The sequence below is a fragment of the Neomonachus schauinslandi genome, chromosome 5 (assembly GCF_002201575.2).
Source record: "Neomonachus schauinslandi chromosome 5, ASM220157v2, whole genome shotgun sequence".
In the NCBI taxonomy this organism is placed as follows: domain Eukaryota; kingdom Metazoa; phylum Chordata; class Mammalia; order Carnivora; family Phocidae; genus Neomonachus; species Neomonachus schauinslandi.
The window spans coordinates 142,909,329-142,930,371 of record NC_058407.1 but is presented as its reverse complement, the minus strand read 5'-3'; positions in this window follow the sequence as shown (position 1 = coordinate 142,930,371).

Genomic DNA, 21,043 nt, shown 5'->3' with positions numbered 1-21,043 from the left:
GGATGGCCACTCAGCAATCCAGCTCAGCACCAGATAAACGGCAACCTCATGTGTTAGCATCAGCCTGAGTTAAATTTGGAGAAACTGAGGGTTACGTGTATATAATACTGGAAGGGCCTGATTTTGAAAACAGTCCGATTTACCACAAAGTCCATGATCTTAATGATTATAATGTCTCAATGATTATAATACACTAAGAAACTTGTTATTACCTGCATATGATAAATGACAGGGATGTTTGAGTGCCTAGGCGTGTGTGCACGCACAATCTCTTTTTGTCATAAGGTAAAGTAGGCTGCTTTTGGCTTAATGTTACAAATGACAGAATGGCATAAGAGTCTTTGCCCCTTTCATTGGTTTAAAATATTGAAGGCTTCAGGGAAAATCTGAAGCTATCACACATATGAAAACAAAACCAAAAAAAAAAAACAAACAAACAAACCAAAAAACAAAAAACAAAACAACAGCAACAACAACAACAAAAAACCCAAAACACCTCCCTCCCGTCTTCCTCTCAATCCCCCATTAACTAATTGTGTTCCTGTTCTCAATTGTAGCACTTGCCTCTTTGATTAGCCTTTTAATTTAGCACATTAACAACACTCTCTTTACTTGAATACTCCATCACTGAGCTCATTTAAGTCAAATGCCCTTGAAGATACTTGAAATTCCTAACAACACTCACCATTATTAAACAGTTTTGTATTTTTGATTGGCAACCAGAGGTGCTTGGTACTGGACAGAGCGAACCTTGTGGAAAGCACTGTGATTTATTCAAGGAGTCCCCATTCCATTCTCCCCAGCTCTGCAGGTGACCTCGGGATTTCAATGTTCCACACACTGTTCCTTTTTTTGAGTTTCTCCTTTATCCACCCCCTTCCTCATCAGAGTTTTTTGGTAAATAAGCAGGAGAAGCCTGCTGATTCAGCATCCGTGAAGGAGTCATTGTAGAGGTCTGAGGATCAGGTTTCTTTGAAAATAGGGATCCGAGCTGGATGTAGTGAAGCTGTGGGTGTAGTACATATGTGGGCTTGCCTTTGATGAGCGGCAGCAAAGTCAAATTGGGTAGAATTCAGCTATTTGTAGCAGATGGAGAGGTGCTTAAGATCCTAGGAGTAAAACAACTACTTAATGCTCCAACTCGCTCCAACACTTTTCAAGGAAAAAAAAAAGGTCACCCTCTTGTCTTCTCCCCAACTCTCCGTAACTCCTCCTGCCCCTTGCTTTAACTCTAGAATGCATGGCAGGTGTGAGTTTCTGATATTACACGAAGTGCTATGCAGCTCTAACCCAGTGTGATCTGGGTTCCTGCACCCCTCAGAACTCTCTCTCTCTGGCCACACTCCCTTGTACCCTGAGCTTCGGCCAACCTGGCCTTCTGGAACTTGGTTGCACTCAATGTCCTCCTTGCTACCACCTCTATCTAGCAGCGTCCTCCCCGATAGCAGCCTCCTAATCCCCAGGTCTCAGCTGAGAAAATCCCCTTCTTGGATATACCATGCCTGATGTCACTATTCCTAATACCCCTCCCATTATGGTACTACCCAAGCACCCTTGTGGTTTGTGTCTTAGCCCTCATTATAAGCTGCAGTTATAATGTTTATTTATTTGTGTAGTGGGCATCTGTTGTTTTTACCTAACCAACATTTATTTCTCCTTCTGGTAACAGCTCTTTAATATTTCCTGGGAAACCACCTCTCCCCTACTCTCAGTTCATGTTTTCTTGGAGCTGAGCCTACTCTTAGGTTCCGAATAGTGAATGTTTTACCCGGGCATGGACATTATGTCTCAGGATTCGGTTGGGTGTGGGTAGGTGACGCGCCCGAGGGGCGACAGAATTGCTCCCAGAACTTCTCTCAGAGCCCCCTACTTCTTAGATGAATGCGGTCCATCCATTGGGGCTGCCATCACAGTGGATGTCAGCTGGGAGTCACCAGTGGCCATCTTAGCCACCTTGTGGGGGAAGCACACAGGAAAGTGGACCTGAGAAACTAAGCCTGAGTCCCAATGACATGACTTAACATCCAGGTGCCCTTAAACACCTATCTTTGGACTTCTCAGATATGTGAATCCATATATTCCCCTTTTGAACTCAACTTAGTTCTGCACCATGAGTCTTAGATAAAACCCTTTTTCTACTGGTTTTGCTCCTTTGTTACCACTTGTGCTTTGTTTTGTTCTATTTTATCTGTTTCCTGAACTCCATGAGGACTGGAACCATATCATGCTCCCTCTGTCCCCAACACTCAGGGCACATGATATCTGACACATTGGAAATTCTCTGTAATTATTTTTGAGCAAATGAATGAAAAGAAAACAAATTTCTATTTGTTTAGTGATACATCAAGATCTTGTAAACATAATCATCATCAATAAACATACTTTGAGCTCCCACCTAGTGTGTATCACGACATCCATGTACAGAGAAGAAGAGAGAAGGCTCGAGACACTTCCTCCATGAAAGGACTCACAGTATAATTCAGAGAATTAGAAAAGAAACAGCCAAATGTAAGAGAGCATGCAACTCCAATTCACTGATAAAAATTTAGCCAAATTTTCATTTTGTCATGGGTCCTATTAAGACAGAACATTCTAGCTAGAACAAATTATGAACTTTGCCAGTAAAATATAAATAGATTTGCAAATAATAGAATTGCAGGTCACTCTTTAATAGTAAAAAGACTATTCTGCAAGGAACATTTGCTTTGGAGGTACTGGAAAAGCAAAGTCTGTTCTTCAAGTATTGAGAGATGGGGGCAAAACTTTTGGGTAACCAAAGAGAACAAATAATCAATATATTATCCATAGCAAGTTATTTAAATATAAGCAGAGAGCTCTTCCTGCCCCCACCCCACTCTTTTATATTCTGCTCTTATCAAAGGCCACCTTCCATCTCAGCCATACCACCTAATCCACTGGCAGACACTGGAGTGGGATGAAAAATACATCAATAATAAAAAACTGCAAAAGGGATACAGAAATCGCCACATCAAGGTACCTAGAGGTGTCAATCCAACATATAAAATGCGAAAGTCTGACTCTAAGTGATAAAACCAAGAGGAACATGAGATTCAGAATGCGGAGACGGCTGTGGTGTATGCTCTCCAATGCGTATCACCACTTGAAATAGCATTACATCTCTGCCAACCATTTCCAGATCTTCCTCTTCCTTCCTACACCTACCTCTCCTTCCCAATTGTTTTCTGGCATTTCTACCTAAGATGCCTTTGGATAATAAATGGAAAGCACAATCTACAATTCTTCCTCTACTTGTCCTAAAAGCTTCATGTTCCTTAGTTGTCAAAACAATGCTCTATTGCTTCCCGAAATTATCTTGTTGGTATTGAATATCAATTTTTCCATTTGTTCTTCTCTGAATGGGGACACAAGGTTTGTACAGAAACTAATTTGCTTATGTCGTTCAAACCCACATCGTTTGATCAAGTATTTGTCTGGAGGTTTGTGAAATTTTCTAAAGGTGTATGTATGAAACACTGCTCCAAGTGTAAAATGAAGAATAGAAGGGCTGCTTCACATTAAGTCGGTTTTTTACCATCTCCCAGAGCTAAAGAACCTGCAGAGTTGGCCAGTGACTGTGTTTAAAAGTTAAACATAAAGCCTATATAACCCTTTTATATCAATACACATCAGGTTTTGCTTTTATATATGTATGTATATATGTGTATATATATACATGTATACACACACGTGTGTATACACACATATTGACATATATACATACCAACATATCAATATCAGAAAGGACTACAAGCCTTTATACATATATATGTATATATACATACATACATATTGATATATATATATATCAATATATCAATATCAGAAAGGACTATAAGCCTCGTGCCGAGAATTTCCTACTGAGAGAAAGCATTGGCCCATTTTATTTTGTTTCCTTCGATGTAATGCCATGTTTTGCTGCCCTATATAGATGACCCATTATTTTTGCAAGAATCTTTAGACACAAGAATTCAGTGAGTTTAGTGTCATTATTAGATTGGAAAGAAAAATGGATGGGGCTTTATGATACAAATCACTTTACAGACAAAGAGGAATGTGCATGTAAACAGAATTTCAGAAAAATATAAAAAAAGTACCAATCAATTTACATCAATGGCTTCTGGGTGCTCAAGCGGAAAATAACGTATTACTCCCTCTGCCAGAGAGTCTGCAGTGAGTAGAGGCCATGAATGGTTAAACCAGAGGGAGAGAAGATGTAAGTCATAAATGAGCTCCCATTCATTAACTTTTGGTCCATCCAGTTTCCTGCTCATCACCCAGAAGGTTGGGATGCTCATCCCAATTGGCCTTCTTGTATGTGAAGAGTATCTAAACAAATGGGTACCTCTGACTCAGAGATGCTGGGAAACCAGCTCTTTCCAAATGTTTAAAAATATCTTTTAGCAACATTACAGGTGTTCCTTTGTTGGACTGAAGAAGACGAGGTGGGCTGGGTTAGGAGGAAGAGAATGGTGTTGAAGTGTTTGAGAGAATGGGAGTATGTTGGGAGCTCTGAGATGTCCCTGGGGATATAGAGACAAAAGAGGGGATTTCAGTATAAATTACAGTCAAGAAAGATAAGAGATGAGTAAGGATGGGATTCTTCATCATAGTAATCGGCGTCGACTGGGTCCATTTTTCTGAGCCCCTAACTAAGACATATGGCGACTACTATGGGTGCCAAATAAACTCACCAGGTCAATAGAAACGAATTTCTGGGAAAAGGAATCATCTTTGTATTCCTGAGGCATTTTGCTACAAAGCAGTCCAGTCGTAGAAAACATAGAAATTCTCAGCTTGGGGATAAAGCACTGAAATCTTTCTCCCCACAACAGCAACAGCAACAAAAAATGTTTTCTTTAGTTGCCACCAGAAATCTCTAGCACCAGTTCCCACAAAAAAGAAATCATTCGATTGACGGGCCAACGAATATGGGGGAAAACAGAGCATACTCAGGCCTCCAAAGCAGAACTAAGGAATCACAGTGCAAAAGGAGGCCGTCCTAAAGTTAGATTTGGCCAAGGAGAGTGAATATCGGAGGCAGGAACAAATAATTAGCAAATCTGCGGACTGCAGGCAACAGGTGATTAATGTTCACCATCAACCTGCCATTTTCAGCTCTTCCAAATTCTTAGCATAGTCTCTGCCTTGCTGTGTGTATTCCCCAAGGCACAGCATAATGACTGGAATACAGTCTGTGCTCAATAAAGGCTTCATAAATAATCAACAAACTGAACGACTGAATGCTTCATGTATATATTAACACCATGCTAGGTCCTGGGAAAGATTTATACAAATAGAGGCAACTGGCAATTAAAAAGTGGGTTAAACTGTGGAGTACCTGTCCATGGGCACACCATCCAGGCAGGCATGAGAGATGTTGCTGTGGAAAATATCTAATGGCACCAAATGTTAAGTGATGAAAGCCGGTTACAAAACAGTAAGTTCTACAACAGCGTTGTCTCATTTTTTTCAAACAGAATATTCCCTCTCAGAGGCTTTCTTTTTCCCTTCTTCACATTTTAATGTATCTGAACCTGAGATGTGTCTTACAATTGATATGGCCTTTTGGTGTGGATGCATTTCTGCTGCTACACACAGAAACAAACAAACCACAAGCCCTCCTAATAAATCAATGGTATGCCTTAAAATCCTTATAATCAATGTCGCTTCCAAATTGGGAAAATAAATGTGCATGCACTTATGTGTGTGTTAGAAAAACATAAGAAATTAGTGTTAATATTTGGGTATATATCTTAGGCTCTACAAGAGTTAGTGCTATTTATTTTCTTCTAGTTGCCTACTTTTACTGAAAAGGGCATGTGCTTTGTTGGAAATGAAACGGCAAGAAAATTGTTAAAATAAGAGGAAGAGATGTCGTTCTGCCCCGAAGGGGTTTAAATTAAATTGGTTTGATGACTCCAGAACATAAAACAACCTGAGTCTGTATCTATAATTTATGCATAAACTCTAATCTATGCAGAAATTATAAATCTGGCATTCTATAACCGGTTTATAACCAATTGCTAGAATTCGGAACATAGAACAGAAAAAGCTTTAGGCATTCAGGAAAGAGAATGGGCAGTTCAGAGGAGGTCCCCTCTGATGCCCGGCATGGGGGGTGAAAATGCAGGAGACAGGCTGATAGTTCAGCTACTTCCAAAGTTGGCTAAGAGCAGTCTGAGAAAAGAATGTTCTGGCCGGTGGAGTTCCTGCCAAGGGTAATGCACAGTGGGGGATTCCAGACCCCCAGGATCCTGTAGATGCATTTTTGTTTACTCCTTCTTTTTTTTTTTTTCCTTTTTAGTGACTGAACTGCATTGTCAAAAGCAGTGGTGCCGCCTACTGGGGTTACTGGTTTCCTCCCCTGCCTATTCAACATCACGCTGAGATTCTCTGAGATTAGATATGTATGTATAAAACTCTGTTTATAAAAGGATGCGGAAAATCATATGATTAAATGTGATAAGATGATTAAAATGTGATAAAATGATTAAAAGGTTAAAATAAAAATGGCAGTATTTTAACTACAAGTAAAAAGAACAGCTCTTGGTGCACAGGCGAGAAAATCTGAGTAGAAATAATAAAATAGAAATGGTTCTCTATTTTAAGAGGGAAAAGTAAAACAAACAAAGTCAAAAGCAAATACCCATCACAGTGGAGTCTCATTTGGGGCCCCTTTGGTCCAGGACCTGAGGAAAAGAGTAGATAGGACCTTATCTCCAAACTCGATGAGCGAGTGTCAATGGGCAGTTTGTGCTGCCAGCCCTGGGAAGACACAGCTCATCTGTATCCCAAGAACGACTAATACTGGTGCAGGTGAATCAGCACAGTGGAGCTGGAGACTGTACTGGCCAAGAGGCTTTATCTTACTCTAGGGGATGTGTTGCCTGGCACCCTGCACAGATTCGGGCCTCAGTATAAGTGACTTCCTGCTTTTTCTGGAAGTCCCCAGGTACCCCTTCCACGGTACCCAAGTTTGGTGACTCAAAACTGCTCACAGGTTAGCAAAACAGTGCCAAAGAACTCAACTTTCTTTTCCCTGTACACCACCTTGTCCTCGCACTGGGGAAACGAAGCACAACAGAAACTACAAAACTTATTTTTTTTAATAGGAAAAACTTCTTAAAGAAATTTAAGGAAAGGATATACAAATGTTAGATGGGGCTGAAAGACTTCAGTGTTGCACATCTGCAAATGCATTATCAGACTGGCTTATGGGAGCTAAATTGTGCTTTTCATTAGTACTCTTCCGGAGCATTCCATTCACATCCTGAGAAGACAGTCCGCAAATACAAAAATGACTGAGTGAGTATAGAGGAAAAGAAAGAAGATTCTACCCCACCTGATCCCACACCTCCCAACGAAAAGTTTTCAATCCAAATAAAAACATACTCGCTGAAATCGTGTGCTATTAAGACAGGTGCACATCAAGAGACTACTTAACACGTTTAAGAAACAATGACAGGAATAAACTGGATGCCGGATCTGTTTAACTGTGTCTCCATGTCCCTTCATTTTCATTTTGATAGCCGTGAGAGAGCGGCAAACACTATTTTCATACATGGGCATAGCTGAGACTCATTTTCCTCAAGCCACACGAGCTCTAAAACAGAGATATCAGCCACACTGAGAGTATCTTTATTTACAGACTAGAAGGCAACAGCAGAGCCTCTGCATTAAAAAGGAAGAAAAGAAAAGAAGGGAAAAACCCTCCAAACCTCATAGCGTTAATGCTAGCTCGCTAATTCATATCTCCTTAAACAGCATGGATCCAGCTGTTCCCATTTAAAGTCTCTGCCATTTTTTGAATGTAGACCAAAAAATCTGAATTAAAGATGTAAATAGAATACCTGAGCACAGGGCAGGAAGGTAGTAGACATTTTTCAATTTGGTTAATAAGAACACGTAGCACCGAAAAGGATCGGTCAGAAAGAGGAAAGCAGGAATTGGGGGGTGCAGGTTTTAAAAAGTCACAGACGGACTAATTACCAGGAATTGGGTTAGCCAGATTTTAGGACCTAGGAGAGGGCCCAGGCCAGCAATGCTTTCCCCGCTGCATGGAGCTGCAAACATGTGCGTGTGTAAGAGCCAGCAAACTTAATAGAATCAACAACACCACTTAGCAACTCAGAGAAAAAGTGTGACCAGCAAACCATTACTCACCACAGTGGAACTGAAATTTGTTTACAATTAGCCAGAATCCACCCACAAAACAAAAACCAAAATAGACTCCTTCTCTTGAAATGCTAGCGTACTCATTTCTTTAATAACTGATGCTATGATCTCCTGTGACAAATTTTCCTAGTGCTTAGAAAAAATCAACATTTGTAAGCATTCAAAATTATAATCATTTCAGCCTCTGCCGTCACAATTAAATTGTATGAGAATTCCAGTGTCTTCAGGTAAAACTATCTCTGTTATGTTCATGCTAAGTTTACGCTATTCAGTAGTTTTGTATTTCCAAACACATCTTTCGTGATAGGCAAGTTTGAAGAGGAAACTTGCCCTAAAATGAAAACAAAATAATAATAGAGACAGTCTGTCCCCAACTGGCAGAAGCCATTGTATTGCATTGTGCAAAAATAAACCAGGTGGAAATGAAGCTAAAGTCACTACAAAGGAAAAGGTCCACAAGAAAAGAGGAGGGAAGAGGGGGGGAGAAAAGTCTAAATCACAAAGCTCACTGAGGGGGAGGCAGGCTGAGACACCAGCAGAGGTCATAGAACGACTTGATTAACAAAGAAGTCGACAAAGAGCTTTCTTCCTTCCAGCAAAGGCAAGTTCTTGGATCTGAGTTGAGCTAGAAAAGTAATTGGAGGGAGGGGAATAAAAAGGAGGTTTTCTAAGTATGCTGAACAACAGAAACCAACACTGATGCTGATGCTGATGGAAAAGACAGAGTTTGACGTGGCACATGCCTCCCTCCCTTGGAAGAGGGGGACACTCGTCTTGCACAGGAGATAACAGAGCTGGGTCTTGGTTCCTCGGCTGATAACGGCACACAGATCCTTCAGTGGCCAAACTAAACCAGGACGTATATTTGTCCCCAAAACATGATTAAGGAATTTTTCTAAGCCTTTTGTAGCAGGTTGCTATTTTTCTAAATTGCCTCAACAGTAAAAATTGTAATTCGTAACTACTGGTTTCCACTTCTGTGTTTGTATGTGAATGCCATCTCCTAACACAAACACACACACACGAATGGTGACAATATACCTCTCCGTAAGCCCAGACAGGTACAGGGAAATCCACCTTTTTTTAAAACCAATCTTGTACAATACACCCACACGAACGCACACCTGGTTAAGGTAAACACAACACGCTGTTCTCATCTACAACACTCGGGCCCAAAATGACAAATAAGTAGTCACTTGTGAGAGAAAACAAAACAAAACAGGACGAAACAAACAAACAAAAAGCACCACTACTCAGAACAGTTCGTTCTTGGTAATTAAATAAAATTCCACACAGCTACAAGTGATGCAGAATTTGCTTCATGTCTGAACCGGCTTTTCCAGACCTTTTCTTTCTGTTCTTTCTTTCTCTCTCTTCCCCCCCTCCCCCGAATTCACCATCACAGTGTTTCAAGAAAAGAGAAAGCCATGCATTCCCCCACACATTTTTTTTTTGTTTCCTTTTTGCAACTGAAAATAAAATTGCAGCTTCATGCTAATGAACCAGGTCTTGCTTAAACTCCCACTGGAAATGCAAGCACATGTACTATAGCAGAGCAAGATGATTCTGCCACAAGCGTAATCACCTTACACAAAATGCGATTACTCTGGGCTGCAATCTTTATCCCCGAAGTCAATTTATTAATCAGAGAGAAAGAGAGAAAAGAGAGAGAGGGGGGAGAGAGAGCGAGAGAGGGAGAGAGAGAGAGAGAGACTACCTACCCACAAATACATCATCATCTTGAAAGAGAAATCAAGGGCTCTCTGTCAGCAAACAGAAGTCTCCTTACTTCACCAAGAGTATCTGGAAGAAAAACTGAAACCAGTGGGTAGAAAATCTTGCCTTTTTCCTGTCAAGTCCTCAGAGCCCCTCTTCTTTCCTTACACAAGGTTTGGTGTGCTTGTTTATGAGTTTATGAGGATAGCATTCCTTCAGTGGCACTGTGTGATGTGACTTGCTTCAGGCTGCCTCTCTCTCTCTCTCTCTCTCCCTCTCTCTCTCAGTCTCTCTCTCTCCCCCCCCCTCCCCTTTTCCTTCCTAACTCTTGCCTTTCCTCTCTTTCCTGTCAAGGCTGCTTAGGTAACAAATTCTTGGTGTGGCTGCTTAATGAGCAAATCCGGACACTTTAGGCAGCCAGCAAGAGTGCTGAGAACAGACCCTGGTGATACGCTGGTAGTATTAATAATAATAGCGATGGTGTAATCATAAACAGGCGTGCACTACACCATTTCCTGACGGCTGGTGGGAGGTTCACGGAAGTCCCCACTGGTGGAATTTACAGGAAGGCGGCCGATCCTCTTGAGGCAAGTGCATCAGCACAGAGCCGGTGACTCTGAGAGGCCAGCATCTGAGATTTTTTTTTTTTTTTTTAAACTCAAAGTAAAGCTCCAGCCGCAGTGAAAGGAACATGTGCAGCAACCGGCTTCCCCTTTATCTCTTTAAATGTACTTCAGATAAAAGCAGCATCCAGTCTGGTCAAGGCCTCCCCAGACTCATTGCTCTTTATACCCCACGGCTCAGCACACTTGTCTACAGCCATCTACCGACTCGGCCGTGTCATTGCGGGCTCCCAGGCTGCCTGCTCCCGGAGCTGCAGCTGCCACTGCCCATCGCTGTGCAGGGGCGGCCGCCTCCCTGTGCAGGCTCACAGCCAGGGTGTGTACCAGGATGGGGCAGGAAGGGGGGGCGGTAGGGGGGGAGGGCCATTGGGGCTTCTGTGCCAGTTCAGCAAATCAAAAACAAAACCAAACCCCACCAACTAAACCCAGCAAATGGAAAGCCTCAAAAAGACTTGCTAACACAAATGTTTAGCCTTCCTAACCTACAGATGGGGATTTGGAGATTATACATATGCCCTCATTAGGAGACCAGATTTTGGGGTGTGTGTGTGTATGTGTGTATTTCTTCTTCCCTCTTCATGATCCTTTGTAATTGCAGACCTGGGAAATTTTGCAGTGTGCATAAAACTTGATCATTTTGACAGGCTCTCCCTACAAAAATCCACAGGCTTGGATGCACAGTTAAGATTTCCTGAAATTATCCAAATTTTTTTTCTCCCCTGAATCAATTCTCCTTTATTAGTTGTTCTTTTTAATCCATTTTAAATTGTATACTTTATCTTGAAAATTATCTCCATTACTGAAATACATCACGAGCGAGAGGACGGGGAATGCAATTTGCCCAGCATATTAATTGATGCAGTGCTCAATTATTGATATATGGATAAAGGAGAAATTAATATTAAAATACATCTCATACTTTAGGGGAGAAGGGGAAAAATGATCTCTTGCTGGACTCTGAGTTTTGACCATTAGTTATCTATTTACACATCACACAGAGAAACTGCCTAACTGAGCCCCTAGTTGATTTCTAAAACTGCACAAGGCAAAATGTCACCTAAATAATTAAAATGCATTAGCTAAATTGTGGAATCATCTGCAGCACCGGGCAGGTGGCAAAGCACCTGTTAAAATAGCCCATAGGTAGTCGCATCAAGATGCATAATGGCCGAGCAGTTTGGGGAGAAGCAATGCCAAGCCATGCCATTACAACAAGAGTGATGGAGAGGATCCTCGGAACTAGCTACTTCTGAGTGGCAAGAAAATAACCACACAGTCACCAACTGGTAAAATCTCCACTGGGATGGAGAGTAGAGCGGTCAACTGTCCCGGTTGGCAGAGGCCAGGGGACCTCCTGAGATGCAGGTCTTTCAGTGCTAAAAACAGGGCAGCCCCAGGCAAACCAGAGGGTTGGTCACTCTACTTGGGAGAACTACTAGACACACTTTGTCATTACGGTTAAGACAAATAGGGAATCCATCTTCCTTATTATTTTTGATGATGGAGATCACCTCTATGCACGATCTCCACTAACTCTAGATTCGCACAGAGGACAAAAATGTGTCCTTCCTGATAGGAAAACTTGGGAAGAAAGTATCTTTAAATATTTACATGCATGTGTTCATTTATTGATTCCACAGATACTCTACCGAACACCTGCTTTGTATCAATCTCTATGTAGGTACTTGGAATGCAGCAGTGGTGAATGCGTGATGCAGATGTTTCAAATCTGTAGACAGCAAACAGCCTGGAGATGCATTTCGTTGGACCAATACATTTTTTGTCATATTTGCCAATATTTAAAAAACAGGAGATTTCTAATGAAAACCTGGAAGTATAATTTTTTTTTTTGGAAATATTAGATGTGAGCATTGTAAGAGTGACATTTTCACAGAGATGACAATGGGCTCATGATGAGTTCTCCACTATCTGCACCGCTCCCGGTTGTCCCTGAGATCAGATGTTACTGGGCTACTGGATTTGCTAATTTGCCTTATGGGCCTGGCCCTTGTAAGCATACAAGCTTGTAAATGCCTCTTGATCTGATCTGGGATGTAAGAACATGAACACACACACACACACACACACACACACACACACACACACCCTGCATTTCAGATATGAAGTTTATATACAATGTTTAAATGAAATTTAGTACTTATTTTATCTTCAGTGTTTCCTAATCTGAATTAAGATATTGGTACATTATTGGGAAAAAATAATAGATAGATGATAGATAGATAGATAGATAGATAGATAGATAGATAGATGATAGATAGAAGAAAAAGAGGGAAGGAGAAGGAAAGAGAGGGAATATATCATGGTATGTGTATATTTTATATTAACTCTATGCTCATTTTCCACAACGAGAGTTACAGGGCACCTATCTATCCTATTATATTGGGTAGAAACCTCATTTCACTTAGGGCAAGTGAGCTCTGAAGACCTGGTGGGATCTAGTCCTTGAACCTCAACTTGCAGAAATGTATCATCATTTCAAAATTCCCTCACCTTCTCATAGGGGCACTGAAGTCAGTTAATTGTTGCATGGAGCTCTAGTTGCTACAAGTAGTTCCACTGCAATCAACTAAAGGAAACAATGAGTCTCTTTAAGTTACAGGTTAGTTGATTTATGCAAATTCACACTTTCTTTTTCCTCTTGAAGGTGTTCACAGCAGGATAATTTGTTCAAATATTCATGTTTTTATTTCCATATTTTTTCCTTTCTTCCCTCCACCATCACTGCCCCCAACTCCATTTCGTGGCACAGGCAATACAAAGATATAGAAGTAATGTTTTTTTCTCTTTCCTTAAGTCTAAGTCAAGTAATTTGTAAGTGAGCCATCTGACCAGTACACTGTTGTGTTTTATTTAGCTGTATCTGAACATCTTTAAACTTGAATTATGCTCTCCTGGTCACATAGTCCCCACATGTCTTGACTGTACGATACCAGGTCTGCCTCATTCACTCACTTGTCTGTTTTGTGGGTATATGAATGACCTTGGGATCAGAAGCCCATGGGAGAGATCAGAGCAGGTGACCTGAAAGGTGAGTGGGAGAGAGAAGAGTGTCTTTGAGAGATAACCTGGTGGGGAGAAGGAGCTCCAAAGATGGCGAATGAAGCAGACATCTCTACATCTCGAGAACAAGGTGGATGCACATTGCTCCCAGGCAGGCTGGATGTTCAGGGCCAGGGTTTCTAGTTTCACTACAGAGCCATCATTGATAAGAATGATAGAGAAATAACTGAAAAACCACCAAGCCAAAAGAAACCATGGGCATCAGAAAGCTGGTGTTGCCATGGTAACCACTACAACGGATGGTGATCCATGACCCATTCCCAGTGCCTTCTTGGTATTGCCATCTGTACCTCCAGACCCTTGCACATGCCTGGGAAAAGGGAGTACTGTGAAACAGTTGAAAGTGAATACTTTGCCTGGTGGAGAGGATAGGAGACTAGATTTAAGCTGATTCAAAATAAATAATGAAATAAATTATTTATTGCATATCTTAATGAACTGATTTATCATACAAGTTCAAAGAAAGCTAACAAGGAAGTATGTCTGACCATGGAGAAGCAGATACACAGTCTAGACTTGGTAGCTTATAACAAATCGAGGGATTGGTACCTATTATTTCTTGGGGGTTTTTTTTACATTTAATCTTCGGCTTCTGAGAGCATAGAGGACTCCGCTGATTGTGTTTTCTCTCCCTCACCCATTCATCCTCACACCTGCTTGAACATGCGGCCCCTCCGCAAGGAATGAGATTCACCCAAGATGGTGAAACATTTTATCACTGTGACACATGCAGGAGACAGCTGTTCCCCATAAATCAAGGTTGGGAGGTGTTACAATTCCTCTACTCTGGAGTCCAGAGGTTAAACAGACAGAATGGAACATTCAGTGGGCTGCCCCCTCGGGGGGTGTCAGCAAATTATTTCTATGTTTGAAATTCTGCTCATAACCAAATTGATTATTCAATCAATTCCTCAAACCTTGTTCCTTGAAATGAGCAAACTGACATTTTCTATTTACTGCCACCCCCAAAACTTCCATTTTAAATCATTTCAATAACAAAGTAAACACACTCAAATATTCAATTCAAAACCAATTTTCCCCCCTTTGCAACCTGGCTGGTAGGCGAGGAGCTGCTTTCACAGTGGATACATTTAAAGCTCCTCATTCTCATGCTCAAATAGGAATTATTTTTAAATAATCACTTCAGTTATCAATTATCAGCTTGACACCAAAATTAATCAATTGCAAAGCAATGGCCTAAAACCAACACTGATTAAGCTGCTGGTGACCACTCTGTGTATGTAAGTGGCTTCTAATCCGCTATAGAAATCAAATACCACTGTGGTATATTAGATGATACAGCACAATCAGCACTGGACTTTCAATTTTATGAAAGAAAATCTTCATTAAAAAGCTGAGTTACTAAACACTAAACTGAATGTGAAAAATGACTTGAGAAACCCAACGTAATCAGTGCTGGGACCTTTAGTTAATATGGTTTTACAGTGTCCTCGCTTGACACTATTTTCTGCAAGAATGGAAGACCTGAGTAGGTAGATCAATTTTGAGCCAGAAATTTTTAGTTTTGTAGCAGCTACAGTATCCTACCTCAAGGCCAATGTTCCACTAAGTCCACAGAGCATTTCTACCCCAGGAGATGGCTTCCAGAAAGGATCTTCGGCATCCCGCAGAGACATATAGCACCACTGCCATTAACCAGACACCAAGAGCATGGGAAGAATCCGATCATTTCTTCTTCCTCTTAACAACACATGGTTGTCCATATCCAATCCTGATCTCTCTGGCCGCAGAGGCAAAAGCAGATTCTTCCCCTTTAGTGGAAGTTCCAGCAATTCTTACTACATTATCCTAAATTCTAGTGCCTTCAAGGAATATTTTAGGCCACCGAAAAGACTGACCTCAACAGAAAGATGACTAGGCACACGTTAATCAGTAAGGACTGTCCTATTCCTACAATCTCCAGGGCAGGTAATTACTCAAATCATCCACATTAATTAGGCCAAGATCATTAGTATGATTTTTAAAAATTATTTATTATGAAATATTTAACATAATTATTATGAAACATGAACAATAATAAAGCCATCACTTAATTACCCAAGTCCTCACTGGAGATACAGAACATGGGTGTAGTAAAGTACTCAATATGTACTGAATCAATGAACTAATTAATTAATAAGTGCGTATGTATTGCCTTCCATATAAAAACTGTTGCTACTTCTGTTCTCGTAATTAGTGAGGAATGAGTGCTTTTCTTTTTCCAGCACTGGAAATTAATTTCTCTAAAGCCAGGCACATCCTCCTTCGGTTTCCCCATGAGGAGCAGCCAAAGTCACACTGGCCAAGGTTTAGGATACAAACTGCGGTAATAGAGTGGAAATTATACCCATGTTCTGTCTCTGAATAGGGCCAGTGTGGCTAGAGCCTGAGACTGGCAAGGCGAAGAGCTGTACATAGTGCAGAGCTTTAGTGATCATGGGGCGGAGTTTGGGTTTGGCGCCAAGAGCAATGAAAAGCCACCAAGGGAATTCAGCTAGAAAATGAATTATATCCAAGGTCCCCCTGACTGCTGACAATGGATTGTGGCCCTGGGGCAAAGTGAGAGGGAGAAGGCCAGTCAGGAGTTGGTTGCAGGAAGTGTGGTGGCCAGGAGCAGGTTGGGGACGGGGAGGGGTGAACCACGTGGTATAATGAGCGATGCAAAGTGTACCCTAACACCAACGGTTCATGTGGCAGCCAATTCCAACACATTGACATGCAGCTGGACAAAATCAAGGACGAGCGCACCCCAAGAGCACAGGGACCGGAGTAAGAGGACATCGAAACAGCAAATCACAGAGAAATCTCTGAACTGGCCGGAGAGCTTAAGTAACCACAGCGACAACGATCTGCAAACTTTATAACAAACATGAAGGAGAAAAACACACATTTCCTGGGGACTACAGCTCTGTTAAATTTGTTCAATAAGTCATTTCTTTGGCATTGAAATCATAGTGAAGGCAGTTCTGCTGGGATAAAGACAGGTTACTCATTATGAGGTCTTGGGCGTCAGAAGAAGCTACAGGAAGATGGGCAAGGCATTGGAGGGAAATAATCTATTTATACCCGTGTTCAACAATCTGCCAGGATATTGGAGTGAGGATCTCTGCAATTGCTTGTCCAGACTGCATGAAATTATCAGAGATCAATGCCACCCTTCTAGTGGCTTCCAAAATTAAATGGAAATGGAACATTTTATTTATATCACCTTTAATTTTTGATTGAGGTATTGTACTGATACAGTAAAGTGCACTATTTGTTTTAACTGTAGTAAAATATATATAACATAAAGTTTTTATTTTAACAACTTTAAGTGTACAGTTCAGCCACGTTGAGTGGGTTCACACTGTTGTGCAAACATCATCTCCATCCAACCACAGAAGTTTTTCATCTTGCAAAACTAAAATTTTGTATCCATGAAACTGTAATTCCCCATCGCCCTATCCCCAAAGCCCCTGTCAACTACCATAAAGTACACTAACTCCATTCCATAAAGTGTGCTAATCTAAAGTGTACAGTCTCACACACACCACACAGCCCTCTATATAACTAATGCCCAGATCAAGAGTTTGAACATATAAGCCCCCCAGAAGTCTCCCTCCTGCCAAACTGGGCGCTGTTTATTTTTCTCTCTCATCTTGGTTCTCTCTCCATCATTATGCAAAAGGCTTTATGAGGTACTTATTCACTATGGCATTTTATTTTTCTTTATACAGAGGGAGAGAAACACATGTGACACCTCCTGTATATTCTCCAAGAATTTACAACTTGACTTAGACAAGGAAGGACTCCGAGTTGCTGAATGTCTCCTGTGCCTGGGGTTTGTGCTGGATGATGAAAGACAGGGGCGCAAAGTATAAAATCGGCTCTGCCGGTGCAGGGCTTCCCACATGAAACAGGTGTGTGTTGTTCTAATTGTGCCTACCCGGTGCCCCCCACACTCCCTCTAGAAGCACACACAGCTCCTCCCTTGGGAAGCACCCTCCGAAGAACCCTCAGTGTGCATGGCCCCGTCAGGGCTCAGCCAGATGTAGGAGTGGGCTGGTGATACTGGGCTTTGCAGCCCCCGCCCACAGGGATTGGTGTAGAGATGGGGAGAGCAGTCAGTGAATCTGGCTCGAATCCTACATCTGACATCCAACATCTGTGCAATCTTGCATGTGTTATAGAACTTAGTTGGATAAAATGGGGGAGAGAGTCGCCACATCATGGAACTGTGGGGAGATTTAATGAGATAATGAAAGTGAACCTGGGATGTAGCCTGCTGTAAGCCTCTGCAAACTGTGCCCATCAGTATTAATGTTAACACAAAAATAATCACTATTTTAATTTTTACATTAAAGTGGACAAAAATAATACCACTCTAGCCTGTGTGCTCCTTGAAGACAAGAATACTGTCTTATCTAGCTCTCTATTTCTAGTGTTTGACATATTATGGATCCTTAGTGAACATATGTTGGACACATAAACAAATGATGTCATTCCGTTTATAGACTTTGATCCTGCTCCCATCCCTTTCCCCCATTTCTCCTTGCTCTTTTCTCGATAGCTATAGGGATTGGCTATCAACAAAGTAAAAAATGTTATGGTTTAGAATTCTGATCACCCCTTACCCCCTCCATGCTGTGGTCCAGGAAGGGGTCTGAGGCTCTCTGGTACAGAGAGGGCTGGGTTCCCCAGCAAATGCTCATGTTCCCTCAGGACCAGTGAAAGCTAAGCAAATGACAGAACAGGGCCCCCGTTACTGTGCCTGGGGGACCATGTGGCATAATGTACAAGAATGGAAATGTCCAGCTACCAAGGGTTGAAATGTGTCCCCCAAGAAGATACGCCAAATCCGAATGCCCGGCATCTCAGAGTGTGACCTTATTTGGAAATAAAGTGTTTACAGAGATAATCAAGTTAAAATGAAGTCAGTAGGGTAGACCCTAATCCAGTATGACTGTTGTCCTCATACAAAGGGGAAATTTGGACACAGAAACAGACATACAGAGGGAAAATGATGTGAAGAAACACAGAAAGAAGACGGCCATTTGACTGGAGTGTTGCATCTACAAGCCAAGGAACACCAAAACTTGGGGGCATACACCAGAAACTTGGAGAGGCAAGGGAGGATTCTGCTGTATCACTGCCAGAGAGAACATGGCCCTGCAGACACCTTGATTTCAGACTTCTAGTTCCAGAAATGTGAGACAAGTATCTGTTGTTTTAAGTGACACAGTTTGGGTACTTTGTTAAGGCAGCCCTAGGAAACAAATACACTAGCTCTTTCTGGGGTTCTGAGGCTCCCTGAACAAGAATGTCCATGTAGTCAGTTACAGACAGGAGAAAAAGCCATTTCACAAAGCCAAGCCATGTCTGGGTCGGGTCATTTCCTAAGGTGATTCCTAGCCTGATTCACGGACGCTGTAAATCCCTGTCTGGTGGACGTCAGGTGCTTTGACAGTTCCGTACTCCTTCCCCCTTCTTCTGCAAGAAAACTCCAATTGTTGAAATCCAGAGTGTGAAGATGGAAAAGCAGGAACAGCCGAGTTACCAACCTCCTGCACAGGTAAAAGGAAGGGGTGTCGAATGGTACAGGAAGGTACAGGCAGGGAAATCTCAAAGATGCCTGCCTGTGTTAGGGCGGGTGGAGGGAATGCCGCAACCATGGGACCCAGAGTAAGCCAGAAAACACCACAGACCTTGCATTCGCTTTCTCAAGACTTGTCTTAATGAGTTGAGGAAATACTTTGGCTCCTCAATAAAAGCAGAATCTCAAGTTTCGTAAAAGGGATGCAAAGTGGCTAATGGACTGGGAGAAATTGGTTGTAGCTGAAAGCGCATTTCAAAAGTACATTTTGTTTATATTAAAACCTCATTTGAGTATCAGTTCAAGGAAAAGCTGCTAACAGGGCAAGTTTAATATGACTAATACTCGCACAACCTCAGAACGTTCCATTTCCATCCACCCAAGAGATACAATTTTAAAAGCATCTTAACGCCACTAATATGGTAAGAGGCTACTAATACCATACAAATTATAACAAGAAGACACAAACACGATACTGAATATTTGCTGAGGAACTTAGTAGCAAATTTGATCCTTGTACTAATATGATGATAGGTTGCAAATATTTGCATTCCACTGCACCATCTCCCCATTAGTCCCTGTTTATGATGTTACAAATGGCAGAGTTATTCACAGCTTAGTTAATCTTTGAGATCATGCACCCTTGATGCTAACAAATGCACCGGGGCTTCGCCGCCTACATAAACCTAAAATTCTCATCCGGCTTAAGAAAATTCATCATGTAAAACTCATTGTGTTTTGCAAAACAGCATTTACTTTGGTCAGTTAAACACAGGGATCACCCATATATTTCCAAGCTACTGAACTGACGGTACCTTGCCCTCCAACACCAAGACTTCCCCTCCTGGACCATCTGAATGAGGACTAGCCTCACTAGCGTGCTATGTGCTGCTAGCTCCGAGGAATCATTTCCCCAGAGCTAAAACTCCACAGGCATTGAAGAGATTTCTGGGCAGAAAATTATAAGTGCATCAAGAGAAGTCTGTGCAAGGAAAACCTCTGGGGTCTTATCCACTAAATGGCCCTGTTCCATGAAATCAGATGGATGACTTGCTCAACCCTCCCACCCACCCCTACCAGCAGCGCACACTTCCAAACTGTTCTAGAAATGCAGTGTTTGAAAATTGTTAGAATGTAAGTGTTTAAGGCAACAACCAGCAGCCTGTTCTCTGGTCTCAAGAGATGTGACACTACCAAAGCTGTACAAGAAACGATGTCATTATCCCCAGGGCTCGCAAAAGGTAAGCAGGTGGGCATATGGACCATGACACTGGAATGGGAATTCAAAGTGGTGAACGCATAGTATGTGTAAACTGTTACAAGTGATTATCTTGGTTGGCGATGAGAAAGTGGCATTCAAAACTGTTTAGTTTTTTCTCTGGGTTGTTACTTCTACTGCAAGCATTTGAAGAAATTCAAATATTTTCAGGGGGTCAAATAGCTGATGCATTTGAGTGAAGCTGGAGGAGCACGTGACATAGGTTTTGCATATGAAACATTTGAAAATATTCTACATTTCCACAAACAAATTTGGTATATCCCATATTGTTTTTTATGGCCCATGTGACTCTTCCTGGTCTTTTCTTTTTCCATTTTATTTTATTTTATTTTTAATTTTTTATTGTTATGTTAATCACCATACATTACATCATTAGTTTCTGATGTAGTGTTCCATGATTCATTGCTTGCGTATAACACCCAGTGCTCCATGCAGAACGTGCCCTCCTCAATACCCACCACCAGGCCAACCCGTCCCCCCACCCCCTCCCCTCTAGAACCCTCAGTTTGTTGGCACATCAGGATTTCTTTTATTATTTTTTTATTTTTATTTTTTTTAAAGATTTTATTTATTTAT